This window comes from Triticum aestivum, chromosome 4A (genome assembly GCF_018294505.1).
Source record: "Triticum aestivum cultivar Chinese Spring chromosome 4A, IWGSC CS RefSeq v2.1, whole genome shotgun sequence".
Taxonomy (NCBI): Eukaryota; Viridiplantae; Streptophyta; class Magnoliopsida; order Poales; family Poaceae; genus Triticum; species Triticum aestivum.
This window is the reverse complement of record NC_057803.1, coordinates 315,424,114-315,438,006: the sequence shown is the minus strand read 5'-3', so window position 1 is coordinate 315,438,006 and position 13,893 is coordinate 315,424,114. Positions and strand designations below refer to the sequence as shown.

Sequence of the window (13,893 nt, the reverse complement as noted above, 5' to 3'; positions counted from 1 at the left end):
CACGTGTCATTGCCTCGGCGGTTATACCTTCGAAGCGTGCAAACGTGATGGTTTGGGTTCGTCGAGGGAAGTAGAGGAAGTAGTGGTACTATCGGTCATCGGTGATCAACGGGGCGGTAGTGGAAGTAGAGGTACACGATGTCTTGACGAAAATCACGGCGGCGGTAGTTGTGCCCATGTGGTCATCGAAATTGATGGAACCAAAGTCCTCGAGGGTAGTCGTGGGAAGTAGTCGTACTCGTGAACTTGTCGGATCCACGGCGACGATAGTTGTTCAGGGCGCTTGTGACTCGCGGTTCTTCGGGCAATGGTAGTCGTGCATGTCCGTAGATGTTCGGGGTCGCGATATGAAACTTGACATCCACGGGGTCTTCAACGATGGTCGTGGTACATGTTCCGTAGACGTTAGGGCAGCATAGTGGTACATGTTCACAGAGTAGGTCGTACACGTCGTCGGTAGATGTTCACTTGATGGCCTTCAGCAGCGGTAGTTGTTCTCGTTTCGTCGTGGAAGTAGTTGCACATCTCATAGTGGTACTTGACGATCTCGGAGACGACGGAAGACGAACTTGGTGGTCCCGTTACACGGTTCTTCAGAGAAGGTAGTTGTACATGACCGTATATGTTCAGGGTCGTCGGGGTACTTGTCGGTCGGGTTTTGACGGTCTCGTTTTGCGACGGTAGTTGTGCATGTTTGTTTTCGGAGAGGTACTCGATGACTCCAACGTCTTCAGGCGATGGTATTTGTACACGGTCCACGAGACGTCGATCGTTCGGGGTCTGACTTGCGGTAGTGGAACTTGGTGCATCCAAGGTCTCCGATGTAGTGGTACACGCGCGTAGATGAACTTGACAGGTCGTCGTCATCCTGGTACTTGGCGTTCTCCCGGCCTTGGCAGTGAAGAAACGGAACGCGATGGTCATGGTACTGGGCGCGGTACAGGACGAAGCAGAGGTTTGACGCTGGTCTTGGCGCGGTTCATGGTCCACGGGCGTTGCTGGAGCTGGACTCCGTGCGAGGCAGAGGAGGGTTCAACGCACGGCAGCGCGCCTCCTCGTTCGAAGCAGGGGGAAACAGGGCGACGACGTGAGAGGAACCGGGCGGAGGCGGCGACGCTGCTGGTGGAGGAGGGCGTGGACGGAGAAGGCACGAATCAGGACGGAGACGGCGGGTTCAAGGCGGAGGTCGCCGGATCCGGCGAGGAACTTGACCGGAGCGGCGGCCATAGCAGGGGCGGCGGATTAGGGAGCTTGAGGGCGCGGCACGCGAGGAGCGGGCATGAGGAGCTCTTGCTCCTCTCTGTGTGGGTGCGTGGCGGCGGAAGGAGGATAGAGGGGAGAGAGCGGCGCAAGGGGAGGCAAGTGCGAGGAAGGAGAGAGCGAGAAATCGGGAGATGGGGGATCGGGCACCCTGGCGTTGTCGGTCCCTCTCTCTCTGGCGGTGCGAGAAGGAAGACAGGGAGGAGGGGATCGAGGAAAAGGCTAGCGAGCAGGGGGGAACGAGGAGATCGGGCAGGCCTCTTGGGCCGGCTAGGTCAGGCCGCAGGAGTTGGGCCTAGGGACTGGGCCGGCTGGACTAAGCTGAACTCCTCTCTCTCATTCCTCTCTTACTCTTTTCCATATTAAAACAAAACAGAAGAAAAAGGGAGAAAAGAAAGAGAAGGTAGGGGTGGAATCTGGGCATGGGAATAATTTTCACGGACTCGTAAAACTGTGCACGGTCCACGAAAAATAGGAGAGGCAAGATTGAAAGATGTAATTCAAACTCGTTTGAATTTAATTCAAAAGGGTTAGAACTAGGGCTTGGTTATAGAAGTGTCCAAAAATGTTCGGATTTTTGGTGGAGCTCCGGAAAATGACGAAAGAATCTACGGACTAAGTTCGAGGCCAAGGGTTGTGATAACAAAGGCATTAGGATTTTTGCAAGTGTGTTATGGTGAATTTAAAATTAAAGAAATATTGAATATAGCTCCCTACTATCGGGAGGATATGTTATAAAGAGAAGTCACTCTTCCCTCAATTTAAATGGAATCGGAGATCCATGCCATTTAATTTAGTTGAGTTTTTAAAACGGGTTGCATGATGACATGATGCAATGCACATGATGCAATGATGAATGCAACGAAACAAACGAAACACCAACGAAACTCGGAACCCAAGGAAGGTATCTGAAGCTTCGGCCTTGGGGCGTTACAGTGTGCAAGTGGTTGTGCCGGGCGCGGCGCGACGATGCGGTTACCTGCTGCAAATATTGCCATGCGGACGCGTCGAGAATCCACGCCGCACGGCCCCCTTTTATTCCTATGGCCATTTACCTTCATCTCTCATCTCACACGACAAAATAAGCACACCCACGAGGACACATACAGAGAGGACATCCAACGGTCCAATGGCGCTCGCAGCGGCCGACGATGACAACGGCGGGCAGTTCACCACGCATCACGTAGTGGACACCCACGTGAGGAGGAAGGCCCTCTCGGTGGTGTACACGAACGATCCGGTCTCGGTGGAGAGCTCCATCCAAACAATTGAGTAGTTCCTTGCTGAGGACAAGTACCGAGTGGTCGGCTTCGACCTCGAGTACACCAGTGGTCGTGCAGGGCACGATCAGAAGGTTTCCTTTCGCCCAGTTGTGCATGCGACATGATGTCCTCGTCTACCACTACCACCTTGCCACAAGGCCTTGCGAGCGTTTCTCCGGGTTTATCAACAGCTCCGACTATAGTTTCGCTACGGTGGACACCACCAACGATCTAAAAGTGCTCAAGGTTTCGGACTTGAAATGCCTGAATCTTGTCAACATCCAAAGCCACTACAAGGTCTGAGGCAGCGACAAAAACAAACTGAACTCCCTGGTTGACCTCGCCTCAGCCATCATCGACCCCTACTACATGAAGATGAGGAATGAGAGCAATAAGGACATGAACGCCTGGCACAGTGTGTGACATAAGAGACTGGATGAACAACATGTCAACTACCCGGCCATGGACGTGTACACAAGCTACGATATGTACAGACGGATTGTTGACACGAGGAACTGTCTTCTTCTTGACCCAAACAAGGGATCGAGCCACATAGCAGTGGCGAGAGCGTCACAAGAAGTAGATGACTAGATGACTGTTTCTCCTACTTTAGAATGCACGCAATTGTTTATTGAGGTGTGTGCGAATGATCTGTATAGTCACTTATGTAATTGGATGTTATTCTACTGTAGGCAGAGCAAATCACACGACTTATTAGCAGCAATCGTCTGTGTTATTATTGGTCTTCGCACACATTTCTGATTACGGACCTGTTTGCCACGTGTCACACACACCTTGATCTGGCTGACCGTTTCTTTTGTGATGTCTAATCACAAACAGTTCATCCGAGTGAACCATATGCTCTATATCGCCCACGCCTTCATCAGGCTGCCCATTTATTTTTTCCTCCTCATCGCAAACAGTTCATTGAGCTGAACTGTATGCCCTGCATCGCACACGCAACTAAAATCTAAACCATGTTTGATAGTCCCACCATCGCAAACATTTTGCACCTTTTTTGACAGTTCTTTTACACCATCGTTTGCAATTATGGCATTGCACACAGTTTCGTCGAAGGGTCTTTGATCGTAGTGTCGCGTTTGGACCATCCTGCAATAGTAACATGTAAATATACTATCTTGGACATCTTTTGTAATTGTGAGAACTCATTAAAATATGGCATGCTAAAAAGTTGATGTTGGCAAGCAAGACAACATAATAGGTTATGTTTTCTTATATCCGAATAGAAGTTATATTGTCATGGATCATCCAACATGGTGGCTTGCCTTTCCCTCTCATGCTAGCCAAATTCTTTGCACCAAGTAGATATACTACTTGTGCTTCCAAACATCCTTAAACCCAGTTTTGCCATGAGAGTTCACCATACCTACCTATGGATTGAGTAAGATCCTTCAAGTAAGTTGTCATCGGTGCAAGCAATAAAAATTGCTCTCTAAATATGTATGATCTATTAGTGTGAAGAAAATAAGTTGTATACGAACTTGTGATATGGAAGAGATAAAAGCGACAGACTGCATAATAAAGGTCTGTTATCACAAGCGGCAATATAAAGTGACGTTCTTTTGCATTAAGATTTTGTGCATCCAACCATAAAAGTGCATGACAACCTCTACTTCCCTCTTCGAAGGGCCTATCTTTTAATTTTATCTTCTTCCCTTATACAAGAGTCATGGTGATCATCACCTTTCCTTTTTACACTTTTTCCTTTGGCAAGCACTATATGTTGGAGAGATCCGGATATATATAAGGTTTACATGAAGGGGGAGAATACCAGCAACTGGAATTCTGGACTAGAAAAGGATCAAATATTAGAGCCCTATTCTGCGCAACTCTAAAAGTCTTGAAACTTCATGGAGAATGGTTTTGGAATATATAAAAATATTGGGCAAAGAAAATATTAGAGGGGGCCACCAGCCAGCCACAAGGGTGGAGGGCGCGCCCTACGCCCCTAGGCGCGCCCTCGTCCTTGTGGGCCCCCTGGTAGGCCCCTGATGCCCATCTTCTTCTATAAGGTGTGTTTTGACCTGGAAAAATTTAATTAGGAAGCTTTCGGGGCTAAGTGCCGCCGTCTCGAGACAGAACTTGGGCAGAACTAATCTAGGGCTCCGGCGGAGCTGTTCTACTGGGGAAACTTCCCTCCGAGAGGGGGTCAATCTCCATCAACATCTTCACCAGCACCGTCTCCTCTCCAAACCCTAGTTCATCTCTTGTATCCGATCTCTGTCTCAAATCCTCAGAGTGGTACCTGTGGGTTGCTAGTAGTGTTGATTACTCCTTGTAGTTGATGCTAGTTGGTTTATCTGGTGGAAGATTATATTTTCAGATCCTTAATGATAATTAATACTCCTCTGATCTTGATTCTAAATATGCTTTGTGAGTAGTTACGTTTGTTCCTGAGGACATGGGAGATGTCTTGTTATAAGTAATCATGTGAATTTCGTATTCGTTCGATATTTTGATGAGATGTATGTTGGCTTGTAACATCCCAAATTTTTAAAATTTGGTGTGCTAATAGGATCATTCTTTGTCATCATGATTTCTATGCATATTTGAATTTTCTGAATATTCAAAGTGTTTTCCAATAAGGCAAAGTATTTGGAGTGGAGATAATATGACTTCTCCCCTATTAATTATATTTGGAAAATGCTAAGAATATATTCTGCTGTCGACCTAAATTATTTTGGCTTGGTAGTATCTCAAAATTATTTTATAGTTGTTATCATATTATTTATATTCTTGTATCGCATTAAATGGATTTATTTTAGTGCATTTGTGTTTTAAAAATGTTCACAATATTTTATAGTAGTAATAATATTTTACTGTATGTTGTGTATTTTGTTTTGGATGTCACTAGATATTTTGTTTTAGTAAAATGCATGTTCTACATATAGTATAAATATAAATGTTACTTCCTAGGTTTTACTGTGCATCAGGCTCTCGGCGCACAGTGGCCCAGCTATCCCTCGCCCCCGCGCGCGCTAAGCAGCAGCGCAGCAGCCGCCGCTAACAGGCCAGCCCATTTCTGCAGACCTTAGCCCACCCCGCAGCCTTTCTCAATTGTTTTTTCTCACCTCTTTGCCGCTGACTCTGGGTCCCGCCTGTCATCTCTCTCCTTCCCGTCCTGTTAGTTACAGCCAATATTGGTTCTACCGCAATATGAGGGCTGCCTAAGATCTGGCGCATGACGTAAAGATCCGCCCGCTTGAAGAAAACCTGCACACATTGCAATTTGCTTGCCTCGGCGATTGGGAACGCGTCATGATGGAGGGACCGTGGACCTTCAAAGGGAACGCGCTGGTACTGACAGAGTATGATAGGTTCACTAAACCATCAGAAGTTAATTTGGACATGCTGGATATATGGGCTCAAATCCACGACTTTCCTGATGGTTACTTCCCGATGATCAAAGCTCTAGCAGGGAAGATTGGGCAGTACATATACGCTGAACCGAAGTCACATGACTTTGAAGGTAATTTTGTCCGGGTCAGGGTCAAGATCAATGTCCATTGGCCTCTAAAAATGCAGTCTCGGTGGTGAAAGAAGGTAAAAGGAAAATATTCCTGGTAAAATACGAGCGCTTACTTGACTGGTGTGCTGTCTGTGGCCACCTTGGTCATCAATTCAAGGAGCATGGCGACGGTGTTCATCCTCCTGAGGCTCTAGTCTTTAAGAATCTTCGGGCATCATGGTTTAGAGGACTGGGATGGGGACCGGGAGAAAGAAGAGGACGTGGCAGATCGGGGCGTGGACGCGGTCGAGGCCGTGGTCCGTCTCAGAGGAGCAATGAGATGTGGACTGAGCAGGAGGATCCAGAAAGTTTGAGGGGAGATGTGGCCATGGATGACGTTGAGAACAATAGAAAGAGGGCTTCTTCGATGGCACCGGACTCAAGCCTTGCGGGTTCATTGCCTAATGCCCAACCAAGCAATCCTTTGCTCTTGGAGCATAACCAAGATGCACCTGCGAGCTCTCCTTCAAAGAAGGAACCCAAGAGGAAAAAATTGTCACTTCCTGCTGCAGATAATGCTATGGTTAAGAGCTTAGTGTTGTCTCTCAACAATGATGCGCGTTTGGCGGGCTCCCACGGGGAGTCACGCCATGCGCAATGAGTCTACTATGTTGGAACTATCGCGGGGCTGGCAAACCCGCGACAGTTCGAGCGCTTCGTGATCTAACGAGGCAACTTGGCCCCTCTGTTTTATGCATTGTCGAAACTCAGATAGAGGGCTCTCGTGTAGAGAATTTAGCAGGCTCATTAGGCTTTACAAATAGTTTTGCAGTCAATAGTTCTGGTAGAAGTGGTGGACTCGGTGTTTTTTGGAATGATGAAATAAAGCTAGTGGTTGATGGCTACTCTAAGTATCATATTAATGTTGTTATTGATGATTTGGCTCATGTAAAATCAAGGGTCACCTTTGTCTATGGAGAGGCCCAAACAGCGGAGAGATACAAAACTTGGGACATGTTTCACAGTATAGTTGGTGCTAATGATCTGCCATGGCTGGTAATGGGTGATTTCAACGAGGTGCTACACTCACACGAGCATGATGGAGTAGCAAACAGAAGTCAGGCGCAGATGGACGCGTTCAGAGATGCACTTGACACGTGTGGCTTGTCAGATATAGGATACAAGGGGATCAACTGGACCTTTGAGAAAAAAGTGACAGGTGGTACCTACACCAGAGTACGACTGGATAGGTGTGTCGCAAACCCGGCATGGTCGCTGGCCTTTCCAAGGGCATCTTTAGAACATAAACATGCCGCTTCTTCAGATCATATACCAATCTTTCTTCAGCTCAACATGATGCATGCAGGTGCACGAGAACCGAGGCACTTCAGGTATGAGATGTGCTGGGAGCGAGATCCCATGCATGCGGACATAATTGGCGAGGGGTGGGCTCCACAGAACCTGGAACAAGGCCGACCGCTGGAGCGGGTCCGACAAAAACTGCAGCATGTGTCGGGGGATCTGTCATCCTAGGATCGTGAGCACTTCAGAAATGTCAGACGACAGATTGCACAGTTGCAGCGCCAGCTACAGGAGTTGCGCGGTCTTCCAGGTAGATCCGGTCCTAATCATTTGGAGTTGAAAATAACAGAAAACCTGGTTGAACTATATCACCGTGAAGAAATTTATGGCGACAGAGGGCACGTCTCGAGTGGTTGATGCATGGAGATAAAAATACGCACTTCTTTCACTTACGTGCGAGTAGAAGGAGATGGAAAAATCTAATCAAGGCACTACAGAAGGAGTCGGGCCAGATCACTGAGGATATAGAGGAGATGGAAGAAATGACCACCGCTTTTTATAAGGATTTGTACACTTCTGGGGGGTGCAGGATATCGAGAGTGTCCTCTCAACAGTGCCCTGCAAAGTTACGCAGGGGATGAGTGATATGCTGAATGAGCCCTACACCCAAGCCGAAGTTAAAAAAGCCCTCTTCCAAATGTTTCCTACAAAAGCTCCGGGCCCGGATGGATTCCCAGCCCACTTTTTCCAACGTCATTGGGATATTTGTGGGGAGGATGTAACCAAAGCAGTGCTTGACATTGTGGAAGGGAGGGAGTCAGCAAGAAGTATAAATGAGACGGTGCTTGTCTTGATCCCAAAGGTGAAAAATCCCACATTGTTGTCTCAGTTTCGGCCCATTAGCCTCTGCAACATCCTCTACAAACTTGCATCCAAGGTAATAGCTAACCGACTGAAAATCATTTTACCTGAAATTATTTCAGAGGAGCAGTCAACTTTCATCCCAGGAAGGTTGATTACTGACAACATTGTGACTGCTTACGAGTGCTTGCATTTTATGAAGAGGAATAAAGCAAAGAAACATCAGTCGTGTGCTCTGAAACTAGACATGATGAAAGCTTATGATAGAGTCGAGTGGGAGTACTTGCAATCAATCATGCTGAGACTTGGTTTTTCTCAAACATGGGTACAGATTATTATGGGGCTGGTATCTTCAGTCACCTTTCTAGTCCAGTTCAATGGGAAGAGGCTGGAGGAGTTTACACCAACACGAGGAATCAGACAAGGGGACCTGATATCTCCATACTTGTTCTTGTTAGCAGCAGAGGGCCTTTCGTGCCTGTTAAAATCAAGAAGTGAGTCATCCAACATGAGTGGTTTACAAGTGGCGCCTTCGGCACCAAAGGCGAATCATTTATTATTCGCAGATGATAGCCTGCTGTTCTTCAAGGCAAATAGTATGGGTGCTACCGAGGTGAACCTGGTACTGGACAGGTATTGCTTGGCGTCAGGCCCGCGTATTAACTACAGCAAGTCATTGGTTTATTTCAGCAAGGGGGTCCCTGATAGTACTCGGACTGCGGTTAAGACGGTGATGCAAGTTCCAAATGAGACTCTAAATGAGAAATATTTAGGTATGCCCTCGGACATAGGCTCATCAAAAAATGGTGCTTTCAAATACTTGAAGGACCGCCTCTGGAGCAAAGTTCAAGGGTGGATCGAGAGCATGATGTCTTCGGCAGGCAAGGAGGTTCTAGTAAAGGCTGTTGCTCAAGCAGTCCCGGTCTTCTCTATGTCCTGTTCCAAACTACCACGAGGCCTATGTGAACACTTAAATATGTTGATCCGGAGATTTTGGTGGGGGAGCAAAGAAGGTAAGCGCAAACCACATTGGGTGTCATGGGAAGCGATGACCAAACCAAAAGGCATGGGTGGACTTGGTTTCAAGGATTTTGAGCTATTTAATCTGGCTATGTTAGCAAAGCAGGCCTGGAGACTATTGCAGGTGCTGGAATCCCTCAGCGCGCGCATTTTAAAGAGCATATATTACCCGAATACTTCGATTTTGGAAGCTCCTCTGGGGAATCATCCTAGCCAGATTTGGAGAGCCATTATAGAGGGTCGGGATACGCTGAAAGTTGGCTTAATAAAGCGCATCGGTAATGGAGAAATGACAAGGATTTGGGAGGATAACTGGCTGCCTAGAGGGGAGATGATGAAACCTTATGGTTGTATTTCCCAAAACCCTCCGTTGCTTGTGTCCGAGCTCGTAGATAATACATTAGCATGTTGGGACAGAGAAAAAGTGCAATCTGTATTCATGCCGATGGACACTCAGGTCATTCTTCGAATCCCCTTGTGCACCCGCAACATCCCAGATTTTTGGAGCTGGCAATATGAAAAGAATGGCCTATTCTCGGTCAGGTCGGCTTATCGCATGCTCGTCGCCACTAAAGCTCGAAGAGAAGCCTGGCTGGAGAACCACTCGGGTTCAAGCGCGCCGACGAAGGAAAGATCTTGGAAGAGCTTGTGGAAAACTAGAGTACCAGGAAAGGTGAGGATGTTCTTATGGAGACTTTCAAAGCAATCAATCCCAACGAATGATGTCAGGGCGCGAAGACATATGGCACAATCAAATTCATGCAGCCTTTGCGGGGCTCTCGACTCCTGGAGACATTCACTTCTTGATTGTACAATGGCCAGGTGCACTTGGGCATTAGTGGAAGGGGACCTTCTGCAAAAGATGGCAGCAACAACGGAGCCAAAGGCCAAACATTGGCTGTTCACCTTAATGGAGCTGTTATCTCATGCTGAATTTGTCAAGATTTCAGTGACCTTATGGGCTATCTGGGCAGCAAGGCGGAAGGCTATCCATGAAGGCATCTTCCAGAGCCCACATGCGATCATGTCTTTTGTTGATAGGTACATCAATGAGCTTGAGGTGATCAATGGCGGACAGGAGCAGGCTCGTACCCAGCCCAGGGTTGCAACTATGGGCGGGAGGAAACCAAAAGCACCCCCTGCAGGCTATGCAAAAATCAATGTTGATGCGGGGTGTAGAAAAGGAAGCAGGGGGACAGCTGTAGCAGTATGCAGAGATAACATCGAAAAGTTCCTCGGAAGTTCGGCTCTCGTAATCAGAGGTGTGGATGATCTAGCGACGCTCGAGGCAATGGCATGCCGAGAAGGATTGGCACTCGCAGCCGACCTCCATGTCAACCAATTTGTCATTTCATCTGATGCTAAGGAGGTGGTCAACGCTATACATAATGATAGCTGTGGGCCCTATGGAGCCATCATCAAGGAGATCAGAGTCCAACATTTATCTTTTCTTTGTAATTTTTGTTTCGAAGGTCGTTTGAACAATTTAGAAGCTCATAAGTTAGCCAGGCATTCACTTTATCTGGGTCCGGGGCGCCACGTCTGGTTTGGCCAACCCCACGACCTGAACTGTATCCCACTTCATGTGGTTTTTGATGAATAAAGCTTGGCTATTTCCCTCAAAAAGAAAAATCTCTCTCCTTCCCGTGTTCTTCCTGGACACTGAATCCAATCCCAAATCCTCGTCCACTTCGATCGACACTTGGCCCCTGTAGGATACGAGACTCCATATAAATATCCAACACCTCGTTCTCTTCCGATTTTTGTAAAAATCCATCGCTCCCGTGCCCTAGAACAGCGCCCCAATCTCGCCGGAGTGCCGCCGCTCTTGACCTCCGCAATCGCCGTTTCCGTCATCGACAAAGGGTCCCTGAACCTCCCCTCCCCTCTGTTCTGTTTGACTTGGTCTCCTCCATCCCCCTCATCTATTTGTTTGCGCAGGGAAGCAGTGTAGCGACGCCCACGACCTCAACTGAAGGTCGCCTCCAACGCCGCCGTTCCAGGCAGTCACCACCGTCGCGGGAGAAAGCCCCAGTCATCCCTCCGGACGTGTTCGAGTTCACATACGCCTGCGGCACCTTGTCCTGCCTTCCCAGAGGTCCTGATATCCTTGTAGCCGCTGCCGTCGTCACCACCGAGCCGCCCCGCATCATTCTTCTCCAAGTCCGGTGACCGCCTACCCTTGTTCTTCTCCGGTGAGCAATCCCCATCCGTCCGATCTCTCTCCGACGGTCTCGATTAGATATGTTCTATTTTTTTATTTGAACCGGTATGCACTATTTAGCGGCCGTTCGTCCGTTAGCCAAAACAGCGGACAGCTTCCAGCCATGCACATCGAGCCACGTGGCAATGCCACAGCAGCCGCGGCAGTTCTTCCCAGAACGCTATTATGGCATAATTTTTCTTTGCAGATTCCATACCAAATTTTCTTTTAGGTATATCTTTTAGTCTGTAACTCCAAATTCACCGATCCTTTTTCCTGTGTACTCACAGAGACCAGGAGAATATTTTAGATCTAAAATTTCACATTTTTGCACTGTTTAAATTTGAATTTTCTCAAATTTGAATTCAAACTTCCGGAGGCCATATCGTTTAAACCGTTGATCCAAATTAGTTGATTCTTTTTGCATTGTGATCCTACTAGCACGTAGGTAATATATACCTACTGATATTTATGTTAATTAAGTTTTATTTGAATTCCTTGATGTTGACTTTATTGTGGTGTTATGTTGAATACGGTTTATTTATCGGCGCCTTCGTTGTTGTATAGTTTGTCCGGAGTGTGAAGCGGATAGTAATTAAGCTCTAGAGTACTTCAGCACCTTTCAAGGCAAGTTTGCACTTTTGATTATAGTTAATCCTATATTCTACTATGCATGTGTGGTTTTATGCTATGATATATGTTTGGCGTGATATGTGTATCCCGTGTTGTCATGTTTTGTTATTGATTGTATTATGTGATGGTGTGAATCAACTTGCTATGGTAGACGTGGGCATGTGTCGAGTGATCCATGAAAGTGGTCAGTGTTTATAGCCATAGGCTTGGGATTGTTAACCAGGTGAATGCGTCACTGGCAGAGCGCTCTATTGTCCCTAGAGAATGCGCCATTAACAGAGCACTTGAGGCGAGGTATAGTTTTTGGAACTTAAATCAAGTGAATACGTCCTTGGCAGAGCGCTCTATTGTTCCTAGAGAATGCGCCACTGACAGAGCGCACTTGAGAGATACTTTTAAAGTTCTTGTAATGTTTATTTAGAATCTTTGGGTTATCTTGGGCGAGTAAATTAGAGACGGTTGTGAGTTCAGGTAGTGGAGGTAGGTGAAGACATTATTCTCCAAACTAACTTGTGTGTTTTGTTTGTCATACATTGCTTTGTGGATGTAGGTTTGCTATATCATATTGTGTGATTTGCCAATACATTCAATGTATTGACCCTTTGTGGCTGCAACTTATCATGTTGCAGGATATTCAGGTGATCAGTGAGATACAGTAGGGTCGCGAGTCTTCACTCAACATGTTCTCTAGTGGGCATTGATGGACTCATCGTTTATTATGCTACCTTTCCGCTGTTATTATTGAATAAAGTTAGCTATGTACTACTCAGTTTGTAATACTTTGTGAATTCTGGATCATACGTTATAGTAAATGATGCACTTGTTATTTGATATTCATATGTACTGTGTGTGCTAGCGAGTCGATCCAGGGACTAGCACAGTGAGCACAGAGACATCGAATCTTATCAGGTTTGGGTCGTTACAAGTCTTTCCTCTTGTGGTGTTATGTGAACGTCGACTACATGACACTTCACCATTGTTTGGGACTAGGGGAAGGCATTGGGAAGTAATAAGTAGATGATGAGTTGCTAGAGTGACAGAAGCTTAAACCCTAGTTAATGGGTTGCTTCGTAAGGGGCTGATTTGGATCCATATGTTTCATGCTATGGTTAGGTTTACCTTAATTCTTCTTTGATAGTTGCGGATTCTTGCGAGAGGGGTTAATCATAAGTGGGAGGCTTGTCCATGGAAGGGCAGCACCCAAGCACCGGTCCACCCACATATCAAATTATCAAAGTAACGAACGCGAATCATATGAGCATGATGAAAACTAACTTGACAACAATTCCCATGTGTCCTCGGGAGCGCTTTGCTTTATATAAGAGTTCGTCCTTTGCTACAAAAAGGATTGGGCCACCTTGCTGCACCTTGTTTGCTTTTAATACTTGTTACCCGTTACGATTTATCTTATCACAAAACTATCTGTTACTGATAATTTCAGTGCTTGTAGAGAATACCTTGCTGAAAAGCCCTTGTCATTTCCTTCTGCTCCTTGTTGGGTTCGACACTCTTACTTATCGAAAGGACTACGATAGATCCCCTATACTTATGGGTCATCACCCACCGTAACCGAGAACTCCCTGATATTTTCGTCCCCTCGCTTCTACCACGTTTTTTCCATCATGGACGGCACAAATAATGTCATGCAGCTGCGTCTCCGGCCCGCCCAGGACAAAAGACCATTTTCTGTCATGATTTTTTGTCATAGAAGTAGGAGCCCACCACATCTATGATGATATCGTGTTTTGTCATAATTATTGTCATAGAAGTGTCATAAGCATGACAAGAAAAAAATTCGTTCGACCCAAAATGTCACAGATGTGTCTTTTTTTGTAGTGTCCTCTTGCCGACATGTGGGGCATATAGCAACCGGGTTGACATGT

The 13,893-nt window shown here is 46.7% G+C and overlaps 1 long non-coding RNA gene across 1 annotated transcript; it reads left to right on the top strand.

Moving 5' to 3' along the window:
• The first annotated feature begins 10,785 nt into the window (after nt 1–10,785).
• LOC123081992 (uncharacterized) lies at nt 10,786–12,836 on the top strand. The gene is made up of 3 exons (XR_006438894.1): nt 10,786–11,040; nt 11,116–11,369; nt 12,640–12,836. It is a non-coding gene; the product is annotated as an uncharacterized lncRNA (long non-coding RNA).
• The last annotated feature ends 1,057 nt before the right edge of the window (nt 12,837–13,893 follow it).